The sequence below is a fragment of the Moschus berezovskii genome, chromosome 14 (assembly GCF_049115385.1).
Source record: "Moschus berezovskii isolate FMDL1 chromosome 14, NW_MosBer_1.0, whole genome shotgun sequence".
Lineage (NCBI taxonomy): Eukaryota > Metazoa > Chordata > Mammalia > Artiodactyla > Moschidae > Moschus > Moschus berezovskii.
Genome location: NC_142473.1, coordinates 8037557 through 8059797, shown reverse-complemented (window position 1 = coordinate 8059797; position 22241 = coordinate 8037557).

Genomic DNA, 22241 nt, shown 5'->3' with positions numbered 1-22241 from the left:
AGACTCTTGAGAGTCCCTTGGACTGCAAGGAGATCCAACCAGTCCATTCTAAAGGAGATCAATCCTGGGTGTTCATTGGAGGGACTGATGCTAAAGCTGAAACTGCAATAGTTTGACCACCTCATGCGACGAGTTGACTCACTGGAAAAGACTCTGATGCTGGGAAAGGTTGGGAGCGGGAGGAGAAGGGGACGACGGAGAATGAGACGGCTGGATGGCATCACCGACTCTGTGGACATGAGTTTGAGTGTACTCTGGGAGTTGGTGATGGCCAGGGAGGCCTGGCATGCTGTGATTCATGGGGTCGCGGAGAGTCGGACACGACTGAGCGACTGAACTGAACTGAACTTCTCCAAAACTATTGAGATAATCATGTTTTTTTATTTTTCTTTTCTTTTGTTGATGGCATTGATTGATACCATTGATGGCATGGCATCACACTGATTGCTTTGCATATGTTGAACCACCCTTGCATACTTGGAATGAATCCAATTTTTTGTGGTGAATGATCTTTTTAATATGTTATTGCATTCAGTTAGTGTATTTATATTTAAAGTAGATATTGACAGATAAGTACTTATGCCAGTATTAATTTTTTTTTTTGGTAGTTTTGTTGCTCTTTTTATGTCTTTTTTTTCCTCTTTCCTTGTGATACGATATTTTTAGGGTTATACTTTTAGGTTATGTTATATTTATTTTTGCGGTGTTTTCTATTATAGGGTTTAGGTTTGTGATTACCATGATATTCATCTAAAATAACATATATATATACAAAATATATCATCTTATAATATAGTATATTATTATATCATACATTATAATATGTATATTTTATATAATATATATTTTATAATATGTAATTACATAATATATGTTATAAATGATATAATGTATGATTATATAATAATAATATACACATGTTATACTATTAAAATTAGTATAGTATTATAATATTATATAGTATATATGTTATGTAGTATATGCTCATATAATATAATAATTATATAATACATATTATATATTGTTTTTTAAGTTGATGAGCTTTTAAGTTAGAATACATTCTAACAACCCTACATTTTTAGTATTCTACTTTACATTTAATGTTTTTAACAGTATATTTTGCACCTTTTTGTTTTTTGTATCTCTTGAGTACTTCTGGATATATATTTTTTACTACTTTAATCTTTTTTTTTTCCAATTTTATTTATTTTTTTCAAGTTGAACAGACTAAATTTCTTTAAACAAACTTACTTATACTCCAGAGTCCTTTAAAAACTTAATAGCATTTATACATTGAAGGTATTTGATTTTCTTGTAACTAGCACTTCAAATGCGACAAGCATTTGAAGCAACAAGCATTTGACCCAACAAGTAAAACTTTCTACAGTTCATAACTTTTATAAATAAAATAAATTAAATGTACAGTGAATAAGTTCTCTGAAATATTTCAATATTTCTGCAGGTTTAGTAACATCGTAAAATACATTTCAACTAAAATTCACAAATCTAAAAACCTGTTAGGCATTTTTAGGCGTTTTAAGATGGAAATGAAGACCAATGTTACATCATAATATGCCAATTACAAATAGTACTTCAAATAGCAAATACTACAGTTTGTCCCAAACTTTAAAAACTATTCATGAACTCAACACTGAGCTATTGATGGCTATGAGAATTGTTTCCTAGCCTTTTTGAAAATTTCAACCCATTTACGTTTAAGGTAATTATTGATAAGTACGATCCCGTAGCCATTTTCTTTATTGCTTTGGGTTCAAGTTTATACACTCTTTCTGTGTATCCTGTCTATAGAAGATCCTTTAGCATTTGTTGGAGAGCTGGTTTGGTGATGCTGAATTCCCTCAGCTTTTGCTTGTCTGTAAAGCTTTTGATTTCTCCTTCATATTTGAATGAGATCCTTGCTGGGTATAGTAATCTGGGCTGTAGGGTATTTTCTTTCATCACTTTAAGTATGTCTTGCCACTCCCTTCTGGCCTGAAGAGTTTCTGTTGAAAGATCAGCTGTTATCCTATTGGGAATCCCCTTATGTGTTATTTGCTGCTTTTCCCTTGCTGCTTTTAATATTTGTTCTTTGTATTTGATCTTTGTTAATTTGATTAATATGTGTCTTGGAGTATTTCGCCTTGGGTTTATCCTGTTGGGGACTCTCTGGGTTTCTTGGACTTGGGTGATTATTTCTTTCCCCATTTTAGGGAAGTTTTCAACTATTATCTCCTCAAGTATTCTCTCATGGTCTTTCTTTTTGTCTTCTTCTTCTGGGACTCCTATGATTCGAATGTTGGAGCGTTTAACATTGTCCCAGAGGTCTCTAATATTGTCCTCATTTCTTTTAATTCGTTTTTCTTTTTTCCTCTCTGTTTCATTTATTTCTACAATTCTATCTTCTAGTTCGCTTATCCTGTCTTCTGCCTCTGTTATTCTACTGTTTGTTCCCTCCAGAGTGTTTCTGATCTCATCTATTGCATTATTCATTGTATATTGACTCTTTTTTATTTCTTCTAAGTCCTTATTAAATCTTTCTTCCATCTTCTCAATCCTTTTCTCCAGGTTATTTATCTGTAACTCCATTTTGCTTTCAAGATTTTGAATCATTTTCACCATCAAAATTTGAAATTCTTTATCAGGTAAATTCCCTATATCTTCTTCTTTTGTTTGTGTTGGTGGGCAATTATCTTGTTCCTTTACTTGCTGGGTATTTCTCTGCCTCTTCATCTTGCTTATATTGCTTTGCTTGGGGTGGCCTTTCCCTCTTCTTGCAGTTTGTGGAGTTCTCTTTATTACGTAGTTTCTTCGCTGTGTGTGGGGTTGGACGGGTGACTTGTCCGGGTTCCCTGGTTAGGGAAGCATGTGTCGGTGTTCTGGTGGGTGGAGCTGGATTTCTTCTCTCTCCTTTAGAAGACAATGGGCTGCTTTTCTGGGAGCCTGATGTCCTCTGCCAGTATTCAGAAGTTGTTTTGTGGACTTTACTCCGCGTTCAAATGTTCTTTTGATGAATTTGTGGGGGAGAAAGTGGTCTTGCCATCTTATCCCTCCGCCATCTTGTTCCTTCCTCCCCAGAACACTGGATTCTTATATTCCACTTGGTTGTGGAGTATCTCTTCCCAGCTGCTCCAGCAAGGCGCAGCCGCTGTACCTTACCTTGGACGAGGGGTATCTCCTCAAGGCCGCGCCTCCTGCTTTGCATGTAGATCAGCTCCTCTCGGCCCTCTGGTGCCCAAGCAGCCACCGCCTCCTGAACGTGGTACAGCTCCTCTCAGCCACCGCCCTAACCCTGGGCGCGGGGTAGCTCATCTCAGCCACGATTCTGCACGTGGTCGGTTGCGCCGGAGCCGGGCGTCTCCCGCGTCTTACTACTTTAATCTTTTAACCTCTCTACTAGCTTTATGGGCTTCCCTGGTGGCTCAGTTGGTAAAGAATCTGCCTGCAATGCAGGAGACTGCTTGGAGCACAAAAGACCTGGATTTAGTCCCTGGGTCTGGAAGATCCCCTGGAGAAGGAAATGGCAACCCAATTCAGTACTCTTGCCTGAAAAAAAATCTCATAGACAGAGAAGCCTGGTGAGCTACAGTCAATGGTGTTGCAAGAGTTGGATTGACTTAGCTATTAAACCACAACCACCACTAGCTTTATAAGTGGTTGATCTTCTATCTTTACTGTAATTTTGGTAAATTATAAAAACGGTAAATTACCTTTACCAATGATAATTTTCTTTTCATAATTTTCATATTTTTAATCATTGTCTTTTTTACCTAGTGATGTCTCTTTAATGTTTCTCATGAAGACAGGTAAGAGATGATAATCTATTTTAGCTTTTGCTTGTCTGTAAAACTCTATGTGTCTTTCAAATTTGAATGATACTCTATGTAGAGTATTCTTGGTTTTCTTTCATTACTTTGAATATATTGTGTCACTCCCATATGGCTTGCAAAGTTCCTGCTGAGAATAAGGTGACAGTCTTTTGGTAGGTTCCTTGTACATAGCTACTTGTTTTTTTCTTGCTACTTTTAAAATTCTTTGAAATTCTCTTCATCTGCTTTTTGTTATTTTAATTGTAATGTATCTTGTTGTGGACCTCTTTGGATTTATTTTGTTTCAGATTTCCTGTGCCTTCTGAATTCAAATATTTGTTTTTTTTCTCCAGGTTAGGAAATTTTTCAACTATTTTTAAAAAAATAAGTTCTCTATCCCTTTCTCTCTCTTCTCTTTCTGGGACCTTTATAATACAAATGCTAGTATATTCTTGTCTCAAATATCTCTTAAATTATCCTCCTTTTCAAAGATTCTTTTTTATTTTCATTTTTTCTGTTCAGTCTGGGTGATTTCCACTACTCCATTTCCAATTCACTGATCCATTTGTTTGTGTCATCTAATCTGCTATTCATTCCTTTTATGTATTTTTTTATTTCAGTTATTATACTTTTTAAGTCTGTTTTGTTCTTATTTATATTTTCTCCTTGTCAAATTTCTCCTTGCATTAATCCATTCTTCTCCTGAGTTCAGAAAGCATCTTTATGATCATTACCTTTAAAATTTTTTGTTGGGTAAATACCTTGTTTCACTTTGTTTATTTTTCTGATATATTTTACTGTTAGTTCATTTGGAACACATTTCTCTTCCCCTCTCTATTTTTCCTAATTTTCTGTGTTTTACTCTATTTATTAGAATAGATAATGTTGGTTTTATTTCCTGATCTTGGGGAAGTTTCCTTACATAGATGTACTGTGGAGCCCAGCAACACTCTACGCTCTGTTGATCAGAGCTATATGCTCTAGAGGTGCCCTCTGTATGGGCTACATGGGCCATTCTGTCATAATAGGGCCAACTACTGTGGGCATGCTGGTAGGTGGGATGAACTCCTGGCCCTGTTGGCTCATGCAGTGACTGATGGGCCACGTATGGGCATGGAGGAGTCTTGCTATTGGTGGATAGACTCTGGTGAGGGGGTCCTGGGGTTGGTGCTAGCCTGCTGGTTGGTGGGCAATCCCCCAGCATAAAATAAGTTAGAGACATGACTCAAAACAGTGTTTATTAGCACTACTGTCCTGGTCCAACGCATTCTCAAAATAGCTACCACCATCATCTGTCTTCCCAGGCAGCGTCTATGTCCTGCTTCTATGGGGGCCGGGGGGTGGGGGGTGGGTGTTCCATCACTGGCAAGTATGTCTGACCCAAGCTTCTTTCAAATTGCTTTCTCTGCACTGGAACTTAGAGCAGGCGAAATTTTGCATACACCATTTAAGACTGGAATCTCTGTTTCCTATAGCTCTCAAGTTCTCTTGTGTGCAAGCCCCATATGGCCTTAAAATCCATCTTTCCACTGCAAGGCTCCCAGAGTTGAGACTCCTGATGTAGGGCTCTGATCCTTTTCACACTATGGAGAACCTCTGCAACTGTGATTACACTCTCATTTGTGGGTTGCCTGCCTGAAAGAAAGCATGGATCTTGACAATACTATATCTGTCCCTCACTGTGTTTCCTTTATATCTTTAGTTGTGGAAGGTTTTTTCTGCTAGTTCAGTTTGTCCTCAAAGGGAGATGCTCTCTAAATAGTTGCGATTTAAGTGTGCCATGGGAGGAGGTGAGCTCAGGATCATACTACTAAGCCTTCTTGACTACAATCATTGCTGTAAGGCTTGAAATCAGAAAGTGGAAGTCCTACTACCGCTTTTCTTTCTTGGGATTGTTTTGGCTATTCTGATATCTTTGCAATTCCATACGAATTTGAAGATCATCTTTTCTATTTCTGCAAAAGAAGCCTGTTAGAATTTTGGTAAGTCTTACTTTGAATGTTTATTACTTTGACCTGTATTGATATCTTAATAATATTAAATCACACTATTTATATGCAGGGTCTAGATTTCCACTTATTTTTGCTTCTTTAACTTCTTTCTACATTGTTCTGTAATATTCAGTGTATATCTTTCATCTCCTTGGTTAAATATACTCCTAGGCATTTTATTTGTTTAAATCTTATTGAAAATGGAATTTCTGTCTTAAATTCCCGTATAGATTGTTCATTGCTAGTGTTGTTGTTATTGTTCAATCACTCAGTTGTGTCTGACTCTTTGCAACCTCATGGACTGCAGCATGCCAGGCTTCCCTGTCCCTCACCACAATCTTATTTCCAGCTTGAACTTCATCCAGTCTGGCATTTCACATGATGTACTCTGCACGTAAGTTAAATAAGCAGGGTGACAGTATACAGTCTGTATACTGATGTACTCCTGACCTGCATACAGATTTCTCAGGAGGCAGGTAAGGTCGTCTGGTATTCCCATCTCTTTAAGTATTTTCCAGTTTGTTGTGATCCACACAGTTGTGAATTCTTTGTGATTTTCTGTGTATAGGATCATGTCATCTCTGAACAGAGACAGTTTAATCTTTCTTTTTGATTTGGATTATTTCTATTTCTTTTTCTTGTCAGATTTCTTTGGTAGAACTTCCAGTACAATGTTGAGTAACATTGGTGAAAGTGTGCATTCTAATCTTTCTTATCTAGGAAGAAAGTTTTCAGTCTTTTACCATTTAGCATCATATTAGCTCTTTTGTTGGTTTTTAATAAATATCCTTTATCATGTTGAAGATATTATCTTCTATTCCTAATTTTCTGAGGGCTTTTGTCATGAAAAGTTGGTGAATTTTGTCAAACGCTTTTTTTCTGAATCAATCAAAATAATCAGGTGGTTGTTTTCCTAGATTGTATTAGCATAGTGTATTATATTGGTTAACTATCTTATATTGAATCACCTTTGCATTCTTGGAGTAAATCCCACTTGGTCATGATAAACGTAGTTTTGCTATGCTGTCATATTATGTCTCCTAGTATTTTGTTGAATATTTTTACATTTATATTCATAACAAATATTTTCTGTAGGTTTTCATGTCTTTGTTATCGAGATAATGTTGGCTTTATAAAATGAGTAAGAAGATGTCTTCTTATCTTATTTATTTTGGAAGAGTTTGAGAAAGATAGTTAATAATTCTTATTTAAATGCTTTGTAGAATTCACCAGTGAAATCATCTGGTCCTAAACATCTCTTTGTTTAAATAAAATTATAATTTTAAATCTTTCTTTTCTTTAATGTAGATATTTATGGCCATAAATTTCTCTTGGAGCACATTTTTGATGCATCCCATAAATTCTGGTATGTTGTGTCATCATTTTTATACATTTGAAAGTAGTTTATGATTTTCTTTGTGATTTATTCTTTGGGCCCATTTGTTGTTTAAGAGTGTGTTGTTTAATTTCTACTAATTGTGAAATTTTCAATTCTGTTACTTCTAGTTTTATTTCATTGTACTCAGAGAAGATACTTTGAATAATTTAAATATTTTAAAATTTATTGAGACTTGTTTTGTGGCATGACACATGGGCTTGTTGGCCAAGTGTTTCCTGTGTACTTTAGATAAATATGCATTTTGTTGTTCAGTAAAATGTTTCATACACTGTTGATCTTCATCATTTATATGTTCTATATTTCCCAATTAGCCTACCCACTAGAATTTGTTTATAACCCTTAAATTAATACTCATGGTTTTCAGTCATCTGTAGGCATGTGCATACTGAGAAAAGTGAAAGATGTATTGCCTGAAGTGTACATTCCCATCTCAGTAGTGCAAGATGACGCTCGGCCTTCTTGTCTCAGCTCTCTTACTATAAACTAGTGTCCTTTTTGTGATCTATCTAATGTCATAGTTTTCACCTTTTTCTGCTTTTTATTAATGATTTTCTGTTTAAAATGACTTTCAAGCATACTGCAAAAGTATTATATAGTGGTTTTAATTGCAAGAGGTATATGATGTGCCTTACAGAAAAAATGTGTGTTAGATAAGCTTCATTTAGGTATGAGTTATAGTGTTCTTGGCTGTGAGATCAAGTTAATAAATGAACAATACATATTAAATGAAGTGTCCTTAAGTCAAAACACACATAAAGTCAGATTTTGTATTGATCAGTTGTTGAAAATGATGTTACAGGTTCATGTAGAAACCAAACCCTGTATTTTTCCTAAGAGTAATGATTCAATATTTGTTAACTCAGTGTTCATGAAATTTTGTAGGTATAATATCTGATAATAAAGATAAACAACTGTAGATCTCTTATGTCTATTTGGTTTATATTTTTCAACTCTTCTATTCCCTTACTGATATCTGTCTGCTGCTGCTGCTAAGTAGCTTCAGTAGTGTCTGACTCTGTGCGACCCCATTGATGGCAGCCCACCAGGCTCCCCCGTTCCTGGGATTCTTCAGGCAAGAACACTAGACGTTCTATTAATAAAAATAATTCAACTTTTATTGTAGAATTATTTCCCCTTTCAATTCTGTCAATATATTCCATATGTTTTAGAGTTTTTCATATATTTGGAGTTCTGTTGCTTGGCCTATATATGTTTATAATTGTTATATCTTGATAAATTGACACTTTTATCACTATATAGTGTCCTCCTTTGTCTCTTGTAACAGTTTTGGCTCAAAATATACTTTGTCTGATATTATGATATCCATTTCAACTGCCTTTTGGTTAGTATTTGCATGGAATACCTTTTTCTACTATTTCACATTCAAACTATTTGTGTTGGTTTTAAAGTGGGTCTCTTTTTTTATAACATATAGTTAGATTATGTTTCTTTTTTTAACCCATTTTCCAATCTTTACTTTTTTATTGGAACATTTAATCAATTTATATTTGAAGTGGTTATTGACAAGAAAGGATTTACTTTGTCCATTTTTCTCTTTGTTTTCTATATGACTTATAGCTTTTATATTGAGTATAAAGGAAATGTTGAGTTCAAAAAGAAGAAATTTAGAGAGGAAAAGGCTTGTTATTGTTCTAAATAAAAAAAAACTATCTTTATAATTATTATGACAATATCTTCTTTAACCTTTAAGTAAATTAGTTTAGAAAGATCCCCTTTGTAAACTCCAGATCCATGGAGCTTTAGACTGTCGCTTACCCCATAACTGAGTAGTTCTAAAGCAAAAAGTTGGAAGGAAAAGAGTAATTTCCACTAGTGTAATTCAACAGCATCTAGCTATGTAATTTTCAAATAGTCTATCTTAAAAAAAAGTAAAAAGGAACTAACATATGTAGAGCTTCTAGTAGGTTTTAAACTAGATGTTTTATTTTCTCATTTTGATGGAGTCATATTCAGAAGGTAATATCCATCAACAGTCTCATCTTGAGGAGCCTTAATACATCTTGTTTCCTAATGAACCCTTCAATCATTGACCTTCATTTACATATATAGTCAGTCAGCTTTCTTAGAAGGTCAAAAAGTCTTCACTATTCCTTAGCAAGTTTCTGTATTCCTTTTCCAAAATCTGTTTTCCTTAAATCACTCTCCAGTGCTTGAGACTAGGACAGAAGCATCCTATCCTCTCCAAGGCCTCCCTTGGATAGGATAGACTCACTGCTCAGCTTTTACCTGTGTATTTATCTTTGTGATATATTAGTAATAAAACAAACATGAAGCCAGACATGGACAAGGATATGTTTGTCTTTTGCATTGGAACAGTGGTTTTTAAACTTTTCTTTTAAAAAGGAAAATTTTTCTTAAAAAAAAAAAAAGCAATAGCCTGACTCCCAAGGCATAAAGCATAGACAAACATAACTCTTCAGTTTGAAGTTTTAATGGAAGGGAGGGTGTGGGGCCTGGAGCCGTAGCCCTTCCCTTAAGTCTTTATTCCACAATTCTGCCTACTAGTAATTTTCAACCATAACTGTATAATAGAATCACTGGGGCATTTTTAAGAATCCTGCCAAACTTCTCCCCAGATCACTCAAATTAGAGTAGCTAGGAACAGGACTGAGGCATTAGTATGTTTGAAAAGCTTGTAGGTGATTTCAATATGCAGCCAAAGTTGGAACCACTGCAAGAAAGAGAGAAAGCCATTGAAATAGAGTCTATTTTTTTCTATAGTTGAAATTGTCAACTTTTTTCCTACCAGGTAGAACAGCCAGGAATGGTAGATTTCACAAGATAGCTGCATTAATATAATTTATTTTGCTTTGTTATCATTTCGCAAACAATAGAGTTAGAACAGGTTTTCTTTTTAAGGCCATGAAAATGTTAGCCAGCTTTTTATTTTAAATTAAAAAGCCCATGTTTGCAACCAACTTGATTTGTAATTTGACTCCTGTAGGAGATTATTTTTCAGAGGGAATTATGCCAGAGCACACAAGAAAGAGAAAAATAAAAATCATCCTGTTCCCCACTTTGAAAAGTTAAGTGATTAGAGAAAAATCCATGGGGAATATTTCATTCCTCTCATTACATCGATCCTCTATTCTATTAGGAGAGAACAAAGGGAATTAATTAAGAGGCTCTCTGTAGCATCTTTAGTAGAAACTTCTCTTTGTCTGATTATGAGCCACAGAGATCAAAATGTTGCTCCTTCTGAAGATCAGCTTTGTAAAGCCTTCCTTTCCCACTCCATTTCAAGGAGCTCTCATTGTCCTCACTGGGTATATTTTAGATGAAATAGAGATTCCCAATGAATATAGGTATTAAAAAAATCAAATGGAGACTCAAAGCATTATAGAAACATCCAAGATGTATATTAGTAATGAACATATTTTGGAAGGAAAAGTTCAAAATCAGTGCAATAAAAGTATGGTGAGGGCAGGTAGTAAACAAATAGAATAAATACAAACATGGCGATTTACAAAGGAAACAGACTTGAGGTCATTCTAATTTTTAAGGCTTCTTATATTTTGCTTTAAGTGAATTTAATTCCTGCAAAGCAATTTTTATAAGGAAAATTTTTGTCCTTTTTTTTGCAAGTTGAGAAAAAGTAGAGAATGGAATCCTGGGAAGGGAATTTTCATTCCTACCCAGTGAAGTCAACTGGTCAGTGATTATCGGCAGACATTGAAGATATTGTGGATTTGTTTCCATGCCACCACAATAAAGCAAATATTGCAATAAAGTGAGTCCCATGACTTTCTTTTTGGGGGCTTCACGATGAATATAAAAGTTTTTATATAATAAACTGGAGTTTATTTAATGTATAATAGTATAATGTCTAAAAAATGTACATACCTTAATTTAAAATACTTTATTGCTAAACAGTGCTAACCATTATCTGAGTTTTCAGCAAGTCATAATCTTTTTGCTGGTGAAGGGTCTTCCCATGATATTGATAGCTGCTGACTGACCATGTTAGTGGTTATTGACAGTTGGTGATGGCTGTGGCAATTTCTTAAACTAATTGGAGAAGGAAATGGCAACCCACTCCAGTGTTCTTGCCTGGAGGATCCCAGGGACGGAGGAGTCTGGTGGGCTGCCATCTGTGGTGTCACACAGGGTCGGACACAACTGAAGTGACTTAGCAGTAGCAAGTCAACAATGAAATTTGTCATATTAATTGATTCTTCCTTTCATGAAAGATTCCTCTGTGGCGTGCAATGCCATTTGATAACATTTTATCTACAGAACTATTAAAATTCAAGTCACTTATCTAAATTCTTTGTTGTCATTTCAACAATATTCACAGCATCTTTAGCAGCAGTAGATTCCATCTCAGGAAATCATTTTATTTGCTCTTTATATACTCTGCATCTATTAAAGTTTTATATGTATTTTCAGATATTCAGTCACATTTTCTGGCTCAGTTTCTAATTGTAGTTCTCTTGTTATTTCCATTACATTGACAATCAATCTCTCCAGTAAAATCTTGAATCTCTCAAAGTGATCCATAAGGGTTGGAATCAACTTCTTTCAAACTCCTATCCATGTTGATGATATTGTGACCTCTTTCCATGAAACAAAAATGCTCTTTCTTAGTAGCATCTAGAATGGGAAATTCTTTCCAGAAAAATTTCCATTTATTTTGCCAAGATCCATCAGAAGAATCACTAGCTATGACAGAAAGAGCCTTATGAAGTAATAAAACTTGAAATTTCAAATTACTCCTTGATCCAAGGGTAGCAGCATATACAGTATATATAGCTCAACCTCATATTTTTATGGCTGTGTAGTTTTTCATTATACAAATGTATTTAATGACTTTCAGGTTGATACTTTTTTGAAAGTATTCATTCTGATTTCCAAACAACTATATTACAAATGTACTTCTGGGGGTGGGGGAAGGTCTGGACTAGTTCTCTCACTGCTGTCAATGGTACAGAGCTTGGCCATTTCTACTCATTAACACAGAACTGCCTCTCTGTGATATTTAATTTGAGGAGCATTAATATGTTCCGCCAAAGAATGCTCAAACTACCGCACAATTGCACTCATCTCACACGCTAGTAAAGTCATGCTCAAAATTCACCAAGCCAGGCTTTGGCAATATGTGAACTGTGAACTTCCAGATGTTCAAGCTGGTTTTAGAAAAGGCAGAGGCACCAGAGATCAAATTGCCAACATCTGCTGGATCATGGAGAAAGCAAGAGAGTTCCAGAAAAACATCTATTTCTGCTTCATTGACTATGCCAAAGCCTTTGACTGTATGGATCACAATAAACTGTGGAACATTCTGAAAGAGATGGGAATCCCAGACCACCTGACCTGCCTCTTGAGAAACCTGTATGCAGGTCAGGAAGCAACAGTTAGAACTGGACATGGAACAACAGACTGGTTCCAAATAGGAAAAAGAGTGCATCAAGGTTGTATATTGTCACCCTGCTTATTTAACTTATATGCAGAGTACATCATGAGGAACGCTGGGCTGGAAAAGCACAAGCTGGAATCAAGATTGCTGGGAGAAATATCAATAACCTCAGATATGCAGATGACACCACCCTTATGGCAGAAATTGAAGAGGAACTCAAAAGCCTCTTGATGAAAGTGAAAGAGGAGAGTGAAAAGGTTGGCTTGAAGTTCAACATTCAGAAAACAAAGATCATGGCATCTGTCCCATCACTTCATGGGAAATAGATGGGGAAACAGTGGAAACAGTGTCAGACTTTATTTTTTGGGGCTCCAAAATCACTGCGGATGCTGATTGCAGCCATGAAATTAAAAGACGCTTACTCCTTGGAAGGAAAGTTATGACCAACCTAGATAGCATGTTAAATAGCAGAGACATTACTTTGCCAACCAAGGTCCGTCTAGTCAAGGCTATATTTTTTCCCGTGGTCATGTATGGATGTGAGAGTTGGACTGTGAAGAAAGCTGATCACCAAAGAATTGATGCTTTTGAACTGTGGTGCTAGAGAAGACTCTTGAGAGTCCCTTGGACTGCAAGGAGATCCAACCAGTCCATTCTAAAGGAGATAAATCCTGGGTGTTCATTGGAGGGACTGATGCTAAAGCTGAAACTGCAATACTTTGGCCACCTCATGCTTCGAGTTGACTTACTGGAAAAGAGTCTGATCCTAGGAAGAATTGGGGGTGGGAGGAGACGGGGACGACCGAGAATGAGATGGCTGGATGGCGTCACTGACTCGATGGACATGAGTTTGAGTTAACTCCGGGAGTTGGTGATGGACAGGGAGGCCTGGTGTGCTGTGATTCATGGGGTCGCAAAGAGTCGGACACGACTGAGCAACTGAACTGAACTGAATTGAATATGTTCCGCTACCACTACGCCTCCTTCTTACCAGCCTGACATCACTGAATCTCCCACCATTAGAGCCGCTAAACTAGAACAGCACAGATATCTAGGTTGTGGTTATGGTACAGAAAATTTCACCTGAAAATTTGTAATATTATGACGCATCCCTAAAAGCACTCATTGCCTATTAAATGAATGATTTGACTGACTCCTGGTCCCTGAGATGATAAGACAAGATGCAGGAGGAGGTAACACATAGCATAGTTGAGACTTGAGTAGCCCCAGTGGTGGGAAGATAAAACAGGGTAGCAAAGTGTGATGGAAAAACGATAGATTAGTCTTGAAATTTAAAAATCTAACCTCAAGTTTACCCCAAATGACCTGTGGCATTAATTCAATTGCATATCTTTTTTAGTCTCACAGTCTTCTTTGTAAAATGCAAAAAGTAATCCTTGCCACATTAGTTTGTTGGGAGAATGAAATGTGTGTACTGTTGCCTGCTATAGCACCTGGCAGAGAGAAATGCACAGTTAATTGAGTTGGGAGGTACAGATATGAGGAGTAAATAGGGCCATAGAGGGTAGGCTTAGGAAAGGAAGGTTTCTTTAACTGAAGAAAGAACTTAATCCCTTCTTCTGTAATGTAAGCTCCCAAATGGCCAGAACTTTGCCACCCAGGTCACTGCTTAATCACAGTGCTTAATGTAGGAACTGACACACGGTAGGTGCCCTAAAATATTTGGCATTTTGTTTTCTTATTCTCCAGAAAACAAGAGTCTATAATCTCCATTAGTAATCATCTAAGCATTTAACAACCCTGTTGGGGACTGCTTCCCAACAGCTTTGCTAGCTCCCTTTTGTTGCAGCTAGAAACTATTCATCTCACTCAATTCTCAGTGCAACATTTCAGCTGCCATTGTGTTTGAAAGGTGTGCTCATTCTGGCTTCAGTTCAGTTCAGTTCAGTCGCTCAGTCGTGTCTGACTCTCTGCGACCCCATGAATCACAGCACGCCAGGCCTCCCTGTCCATCACCAACTCCTGGAGTTCACTCAAACTCATGTCCACAGAGTCGGTGATGCCATCCAGCCATCTAATTCTCGGTCGTCCCCTTCTCCTCCCGCCCCCAACCCTTCCCAACATCAGAGTCTTTTCCAGTGAGTCAACTCGTCGCATGAGGTGGCCAAAGTATTGCAGTTTCAGCTTTAGCATCAGTCCTTCCAATGTTGTTAATTTTGAGTTCCTTTAATAATTAATATCAGTTCTCACTCCAACCAAGCTGACAGACAGGTTCCTCTGCCTTTCCTCTTGTTTTTTAATTGGCAACTTGTGAGCTGCAAATTGCCCAGTGCAAATGAGTTAAATACCAAGCTCTGGCTGACATTTCCGTGTTGACAAAATTCAGCAAGCTCAGCTTCAGGAATGTTCCAGGAGGAACTACAGAAACAGCACTGACTGAAGGGACTAAAACGGTCCCATGATTTTTTTTCCTATTGATTCTGCAGTTGCTCAAAGGGCTAAAATGTAGATGAGATTAGAGAACAGTGATTCCCAAGTGAAAAAGACAGAGGTTTATTATTGATTCTATTGTCAAGACTGCACATTTACTAGACTGGTCTAGCACAGCCCCTTCAGAGCCACAGTAAACAGTGGTAAAAATCAAGTCTGCAAGGTCACCCAAATATTTATTGAATATTAATGTAAGTACCTAGGCCAGTGGCAATCATACATCAACAATGAAATGCTGTAGACATAGACAAGAAGAATGGAGAGTATGAGTAGGAGGAAAAACGGTTCAAAAGCAGAAATTTCTCATATGTGTATGTGTGTAGGCATCCATTGCATGGGAATTTTATCAACTGCATGCTGAAAGAACTAAGTGGCTGCCAGAGGAAAAGGCAATATTTCAAAATTGTGTACATACTTAAAAGGATTTTAAAATACTCATCTAAATGTACTTTCACATTCAGTTTTTAAAAATTCTATTTTAAGTGACTGTCATGGTAAACATGGCTTTTCAAAGTAGAATGATATAGATTTTTATGTTATTTGAGTTAAGGTAAATATCAACTAGGTGGTTCCACTTCCCAGGTGGTTAAGTGGAAAACACTGCCTGCCAATGCAGGAGAGGCAGGTTTGATCACTGGGTCGGGAAGATCCCCTGGAGAAGGAAATAGCAACCCGCACCAATATTGGGTTGCCTGGGGAATCTCATGGACAGAGGAGCCTGGTGGGCTACAGTCCATGGGTTACAAAGAGTCGGATCCTACTGAGCCACTAAGCATATATACACACACACACACACAGACACACAGATATCAACTAGCCATTTAGGCTAATGATTCATGTTTAAGATAGTGCTTATCACACAGAAAGTATCTATGGAATAAATAGTTTTGAAATATTTAATAAATATTTTAAACTGCATATTGCCCAATATATAGACCATTTCTTTGAAGATTACCTATGCAAAGTTTGAAAAGAATATATACTCCCACAGATCCCCCTAGAATAATTTGCAAGTAAATGAAATTTTTACCTTTAAAAGAAGGAGGAAATCAGTTGTCATATAAATGAAATATTGCATTTTTACAATTAGAAATATCACAACTAGAAAAACCTATAGCTCTTTTGAATTAGGAAAAACCTATTTTCATATTCATGTACTCCCAGCATACATTTTTTTCTCAGAAGTCATGGTATTTGGATCAGCAAATTTTGCTATGATGATTCATGCTTTAAAACCTCAATGACTTTCAATCATAAACATTCTTTTTGCTCATATTACATTGTGGTGGCTGCAGTCTACATGTCTTCTTATAATGGAGATGGAGGCTGAAGGAGCAGTCCCTACTTGGTATATGCCGTTTTTGTGGCAGAGAAAAATAGCCAGAGAGCTGGTTCTTGCTGTCTTTCAAAGCTTCCGCTTAGAAATGGTGTATATCACCTCCACTCCCATTCATTTGGCCCAAGCATGTCACATGGCTAATCCCAGGGTCAGTGAGGCAGCAGTATGTATGGCTCCTGTGGTGGGCACACTGAGTGCCAGGGCCAGGGCCAGGGGTTGGGATATCTGGGTGAAATGTTGAACTTTCAAGTGAAATTTGAATTCCGGTAAAAATCAAATATTTTAGTGTGTGTATGTATGTGCATCAGTTTCAGTTTAGTCAGTCGTGTACGACGCTTTGCGACCCCGTGGACTGTAGCACACCATGTCTCCCTGTCCATCACCAGCTCCTGGAGTTTACTCAAACTCATGTCCATTGAGTCAGTGATGCCATCCCACCATCTTATTCTCTGTCGTCCGCTTCTCCTTCCGCCTTCAATCTTTCCCAGCATCAGGGTCTTTTAAAATGAGTCAACTCTTCATATCAGGTGGTCAAAGTATTGGAGTTTCAGCTTCAATATCAGTCCTTCCAGTGAATATTCAGGACTGATTTCCTTTAGGATTGACTGGTTGGATCTCTTTGCAGTCCAAGGGACTTTCAAGAGTCTTCTTCAACACCACAGTTCAAAAGCATCAATTCCTCAGTGCTCAGCTTTCTTTGTAGTGCAAATCTCACATCCATACATGACTACTGGAAAAACCATAGCCTTGATGAGAAGGACCTTTGTTGGCAAAGTAATGTGTCTGCTTTTTAATATGCTGTCTAGGTTGGTCATAACTTTCCTTCCAAGGAGTAAGCATCTTTTAATTTCATGGCAGCAATCACCATCTGCAGTGATTTTGGAGTCCCCCCAAAAGTAAAGTCAGACACTATTTCCACTGTTGCACAATCTATTTTCCATGAAGTGATGGGACAAGATGCCATGATTTTAGTTTTCTGAATGTTGAGTTTTAAGCCAATGTTTTTACTCTCCTCTTTCACTTTCAAGAGGCTCTTTAGTTCTTCACTTTCTGCCATAAGGGTGGTATCATCTGCATATCTGAGGTTATTGATATTTCTCCTAGCAATCTTGATTCCAGCTTGTGCTTCATCCAGCCCAGCATTCCTCATGATGTACTCTGCATATAAGTTAAATAAGCAGGGTGACAATATACAACCTTGATGTACTCCTTTTCCTATTTGGAACCAGTCTGTTGTTCCACGTCCAGTTCTAACTGTTGCTTCCTGACCTGCATACAGGTTTCTCAAGAGGCAGGTCAGGTGGTCTGGCATTCTCATCTCTTGAAGAATTTTCCATAGTTTATTGTGATCCACACAGTCAAAGGCTTTGGCATAGTCAATAAAGCAGAAATAGATGTTTTTCTGGAACTCTCATGCTTTTTCCATGATCCAGTGATGTTGGCAATTTGATCTCTGGTTCCTCTGCCTTTTCTAAAACCAGCTTGAACATGTGGAATTTCATGGTTCACGTACTGCTGAAGCCTGACTTGGAGAATTTTGAAAATTGCTAGCATGTGAGATGAGTGCAATTGTGTGGTAGTTTGAGCATTCTTTGGCATTGCCTTTCTTTGGGATTGTAATGAAGACTGACCTTTTCCAGTCCTGAAGCCACTGCTGTGTTTTCCAAATTTGCTGACATATTGAGTGCAGCACTTTCACAGCATCATCTTTCAGGATTTGAAATAGCTCAGCTGGAATTCCATCACCTCCACTAGCTTTGTTCATAGTGATGCTTTCTAAGGTCCACTTGACTTCACATTCCAGGATGTCTGGTTCTAGGTGAGTGATTACACCACCGTGATTATCTGGGTCATGAAGATGTTTTTTGTACAGTTCTTCTGTGTATTCTTGCCACCTCTTCTTAATATCAACTGCTTCTGTCTCTACAATTTCTGTCCTTTATTGAGTCCATCTTTGCATTAAATTCTCACTTGGTAACTTTAATGTTCTTGAAGAGATCTCTAGTCTTTCCCACTCTATGGTTTTCCTGTATTTCTTTGCACTGATCACTGAGGAAGGCTTTCTCATCTCTCCTTGCTATTCTTTAGCGCACTATTCAAATGGGTGTATCTTTCCTTTTCTCCTTTGCTTTTCATTTCTCTTATTTCACAGCTATTTTAAGGCCTCCTCAGACAGCCATTTGCTTTTTTCCATTTCTTTTTCTTAGGGATGGTCTTGATCCCTGTCTCTTGTACAATGCCACGAACCTTCATCCAGAGTTCATGAAGCACTCCATCAGATCTAGTCCTCTAAATCTATTTCTTTCTTCCACTGTATAATCATAAGGAATTTGATTTAGGTCATAACTGAATGGTCTAGTGGTTTTCCTACTTTCTTTAATTTAATCTTAATTTTTCAATAAGGAGTTCATGATCTGAGCCACAGTCCACTCCCAGTCTTGTTTTTGCTGATTATATAGAGCTTCTCCATCTTTGGGTGCAAATAACATAATCAAACTGATTTTGGTATTGACCATCTGGTGACGTCCATGTGTAGAGTCTTCTCTTGTGTTGTTGGAAAGTGTGTTTCATATTACCAGTGAGTTTTCTTGGCAAAACACTATTAACCTTTGTCCTGCTTCATTTTGTACTCCAAAGCTAAATTTGTCTCTTACTCCAGGTATCTCTTGGCTACCTACATTTGCATTCCAGTCCCCTATATTGAAAAGGACATCTCTTTTGGGTATTAGTTCTAGAAGGTCTTCATAGAACCATTCAACGTCAGCTTTGTCAGCATTACTGGTTGGGGCATAGACTTGGATTACTGTGATATTGAATGGTTTGCCTTGGAAACCAACAGAGGTCATTCTGTCAATTTTGAGATTGCATCCAAGTACTGCATTTCAGACTCTTGTTGACTATGAGGGCTACTCCATTTCTTCTAAGGGATTCTTGCCCACGATAGTAGATACATGGTCATCTGAGTTAAATTCACCCATTCCAGTCAATTTTAGTTCACTGATTCCCAGAATGTTGACGTTCACTCTTATCATCTCCTGTTTGACCACTTCCAATTTGCATTGATTCATGGACCTAACATTCCAGGTTTGTATGCAATATTGCTCTTTATAGCATCGGACTTTGCTTCTATCACCAGTCACATCCACAATTAGGTGTTGTTATTTGCTTTGGCTCCATCTCTTCATTCTTTCTGGAGTTATTTCCCCACTGATCTCCAGTAGCATATTGGGCACCTACCGACCTGGGGAGTTCATCTTTCAGAGTCCTATCTTTTTGCCTTTTCATACTGTTGATGGGGTTCTCAATGCAAGGATACTGAAGTGGTTTGTCATTCCCTTCTCCAGTGGAGCACATTTTTTCAGAACTCTCCACCATGACCCATCTGTCTTTGGCGGCCCTACATGGGATGGCTTCTAGTTTCATTGAATTAGACAAGGCTGTGGTCCATGTGATTAGATTGGTTCGTTTTCTGTGATTATGTGTTTCATGTGTGTGCATGGAACATACTTATTTAATATTATTATTTGTTATACATCTGAAATACAGGCAGCCTGTATTTTGACTTGCTAAATCCGGTGACCCTAACAAGGATGAATAGTCCTTCTAGAGAGAAAGGGGTCATGAATCATTCAGAAAAACAATATAATCTACTATTGTACCTCTGTATTACTACCCTTCTAATGGCGTGCTGTGATTCATGGGGTCGCGGAGAGTTGGACACGACTGAGCGACTGAACTGAACTGATCTGATAATTAATTAATTGACCATTAATTAATTACACCTTTGGAAATCTGCTTGCTTCTCTCTATTCCATGAAATTTCCTCTGTACTAATCCAATCTGATGCCAACTGGCTTTATGTTAATGAAAAAACTTACAATGACCTCCAGGCTTCTTTCCAAGAATTTAGCTTCCCTACAGGTGTTTATAATTTATTCTCACCTGGGTCCAAAATAGCCGAGTCACGTGTGGAGCAACGCCCACGGTATTCTTCTCCTCTCCTGTAGCCCTCGCTTGCCACTCTCTCTGTGTCAGAGCCACTTGAAGGAGGCTCATCATTCCTTCTCCGTTAGTGCCTCACCCCGAGGACGCGGAATCCAAGGGGATGGGTCTCAGGCTCGCAAACTGCTGGTCCTCAGAGCGCCCTCTGGAGTTAGCTGCACGGGAAGATGGGAGAGCTGTCCTAGCCCTGCTCTCCACGATTGCAGCTTGTGCCCCGGCTTCCATGAAAGCAAGTTTGCCAGCTTCTCACCTTGAAGTTCTAAATGTGCGTCTCAAACACAGTCCCTGGGACCTTGGACTTGAGAATCGACAGTGGAGTTTTCGGGGATAAAAGCCGACTGGATGTTTTGTGTGGGCCACTGTGCACGCCCGTGGTGCTTGCCCTGTTTGCATCTGGCATGCTAAGAATGCTACTTACTTTCTTTTCTTTGCACAACTTTGCCTGTGTTTATTTTTCCCATGTTTTCCTTTGCCTACAGGAGTTCAGAGATACTGATTCTTTATCTTGGAATTATTTTCCTGGTACATTTTTCCCCATCTCCCACCTTCTAGCAGACTTGGTGGTTGGTTCCCTATTATCGATTCTACCTGTTCCTCAATTACCTAAAGGTAATCCAATCTGTATTGCCTGTGGTTGGTTTTATGACCTAGTTCTGGGCAATGTGATACAGGAGAGGTTTGCTAGAAGCTGCTGGGAAAGGTCTTTCTTACTGTTTAGAGAGAATGATAGAAAGTTATCATCCTTCTTTCTTCAGTTTGAATGAGGTAACACACAGCAGTAAAATGCTATGACCACCATCCTGTAGCCACAAAGGGAACCAGAAATAGGATGACACCAATGCTGTGGGCAGTAGAACAGAGAGGTGACAAAATCCCGTGTTTCCATGAGTTTTTCACCTGTGGTTCAATCAACTTTTAGGTGCATCCTACTTCCAGATTGCCTCTTTGTGATCTAGCAAAAGTGCTTGCTGTTTAAATCAGTCTTGATTTTCCATTTCTTACAGCTGAAGGCATCCTAACACCTTTTTACCTTTGTTTCCTCTCCTGCCAACTCCTGATAGATCAGGATTGAGTTTAAGTGTCATTTTCTTAGGATTGCCTGAGCCTGAGTTAGGGCCCTGTACTTCTGCTCTCATTGTACATAGACGGTTCATCACTGAGTTGTAACAGCCTGCACCAACTGCTAGCAGATAATTCCAAAAGGGCAGAAAGTATTTCTGTCTTGTCACTGTCACAGTGCCAGCCACAGAGCAGATGCCTATTAAAGACTTGCTGAAAGAAGGGGCTGCAAGGCCTCATGCCAGTGTCATCACGTTTAGTGTTTTAGGCCCTTCTCACCTTCGCTGCCAGGCTCCTGTCTCCACCTGGCTATGGCAGTGTTGTATGCCCTCTTTATTCAATCCATTCTTCCACTGGAAGGCATGCCTCTCACCCTTTAACTCATCCACCCAGCTAGTCATTTTACTGACTTTCTTCACCTTCTGCTTGTCCCTGTGGTGATGTCCAGCCCAGCCCTGTTATCCTGTTTTCACTTCCCATGCCTCCCAGACCTGCTGAGTCTTCAGCTCTTCCTTCCTGCCAACCCCCACAAAGGCCATGGTGACTGTCAATTTCTTACTTCTGAGGGAGCTGCGAGATATGAAATAAATAAGAATATTCTAATGGATGTTTGATCTCTTCCTTTAAATCTAACAAAGAGAAAATAAATTAATGGGTTCAACAGGGCTAAGACACCAGGGGCCTAGGAATTTGTGGAATATTTTATCAAGAAGTTATGGCATGTTTTGTGTAGCCCAGATGGAAAATTGAAGATATATTTGTAAACAAAAAGCTAAAACCAGAAGTTAGCTTTCATCTTTCTCTTACACATGGAAAT